The sequence below is a fragment of the Pseudophryne corroboree genome, chromosome 8 (genome assembly GCF_028390025.1).
Source record: "Pseudophryne corroboree isolate aPseCor3 chromosome 8, aPseCor3.hap2, whole genome shotgun sequence".
NCBI lineage: Eukaryota > Metazoa > Chordata > Amphibia > Anura > Myobatrachidae > Pseudophryne > Pseudophryne corroboree.
Window position 1 is genome coordinate 333,315,219 of NC_086451.1, and position 1,920 is coordinate 333,317,138.

At 40.3% G+C, this 1,920-nt stretch overlaps 1 non-coding gene across 1 annotated transcript; it reads right to left on the reverse strand.

Annotated features, from left to right (window-relative positions):
* Positions 1-1,447: 1,447 nt before the first annotated feature.
* LOC134950716 (5S ribosomal RNA) lies at positions 1,448-1,566 on the reverse strand. The gene has a single exon (XR_010183587.1). It is a non-coding gene; the product is annotated as a 5S ribosomal RNA (ribosomal RNA).
* Positions 1,567-1,920: the final 354 nt, after the last annotated feature.

Below are 1,920 nucleotides of genomic sequence, written 5' to 3' on the forward strand. Positions count from 1 at the left end.
TGGGCGAACGCTGGGTGTGTTTGTGACGTCAAACCAGGAACGACAAGCACTGAACTGATCGCACTGGCAGAGTAAGTCTCGAGCTACTCAGAAACTGCACAGAGAAGTCTTTTCGCAATATTGCGAATCTTTCGTTCGCAATTTTGATATGCTAAGATTCACTCCCAGTAGGCGGCGGCTTTGCGTGTGCAAAGCTGCTAAAAGCAGCTTGCGAGCGAACATCTCGGAATGAGGGCCCAGGTGTATACAGGACAAGCAATCACGTAAGCTGTTAGATGCATCAATAGGACCAGATCACCTGAGCTGAATGCTTGTTCTTTTGTAAGGATGTGAGCACGTTTTCACATTCCAAGTTCCCGGCTATGCAGAGCATTGGAGCAAGTCTGGAGGAGCAGCAGAAGAACCTAGCACTGGCCATGGACATGAGTGCATTGGTCTCCTTACACACTAGATAGTCTATGTAATACAGTGTTTTCAATTAAAACTATAGATGGACTGTAGGGAAGAGAGTCTAAAAATGATCTCTGTGCTAAATATATTTATCTCATATAAATATTATAAATCAGGAAAGGGTTTCAAGATTTTAATGTGACAACAACCATAATGAATGGATACGGGAGGGACAGACTCATCGATGATCAAAATTTCTGTATGATGAGGTGAATTAAAGCGTTTTCCTATTTGCTAAAAATTGATGAGTGCCCTTTTTATTACATAGACACCTTGTCATCAGCCCCCTCCACATGCCACTTATATGGCATAAGACTCCATTAGATGCTCTATATGCCATCACGCTCCTCCACATACAGTTCCACTTCTATGTCATCACACCCATCCTCATGCATTTTATATGTTATCAGGACCCTCCAGATGCCTCTTACACCATTATATACCTACTTGCAATGGGAGAAGACAGAAGGCTCTTATGTGGGCGCACACTTGAGAAAAAAAGTTGATAATGTATGAAATTTTAGAGAATGCTTAAGACATAACGTTTATTGACATTATTAAAACAAAGTTACCCTTCCCAAGGATCTATGAAGCAAATAAAGATTTGAGAAAAAATAATAAAAATTGTTCTGGTCTCTTTATTTCAAAGAGTATTTGGAAAGGTTGTAGACATTGGATTGTCATACCCCCATTTCCCCTGACCAGTATAGGGTATCTGTATTAATGGAACCGGGGGTTGGTCAAAACACAGTTTTTATAAGGAAAGCCCAAATAATTAAGCTCTGGACAGTTAGAATGGTAATCAGCGGTCACCACTCTAAGAATAGTACACCTGAATTACATATAAATACCATATTTACAGGCAGAATTGTGGGCAACATACTCGAGTCAAAACACTGCTGGTATTGTAAATACTATGATAGAGAAATACGGAATAGAGTTAGTGGTGATACTGCTGTTGGTGTTTAATGTCACATAAAGGAGGAAGTTAATTCCTGCTCTACAACACCAGGTATTCGCAGGTAGTCACCTTTCCTGATACTAACCCGGCCCAACGCTGTTTAGCTTCCAAGATCGGACGAGATTGGGCGCTGACAGCGTGGTATGGTAGTAGAGATTTGTGTACACAAATGAGAGTGCACCTATATAGGAAATACGAAATTAGAAGATTTTGAGAGGAGATGGAGAATAAGAAAAAAGTTGGTGAAAATGTGTGGATCTGCTTTCCACGTTAGACCCGGTTCAAAAGTTCCCACTGTTATGGTACAATGTTCCGGGAATCATGAATGAGAGTCCACGAATTTAGTGAATAAGGAATGCGATAACCAGTTAAATAACAATTTGGATATAATAGGCTAAATAGCTTTGGCAGGATAATAAAAGGATCTAGCTGCTACACGAAATATAATTACTGAGGACTGAATCTTCCAATAGTAATGGGAAAAATGCCTGGTGTCTCACCAGATACTG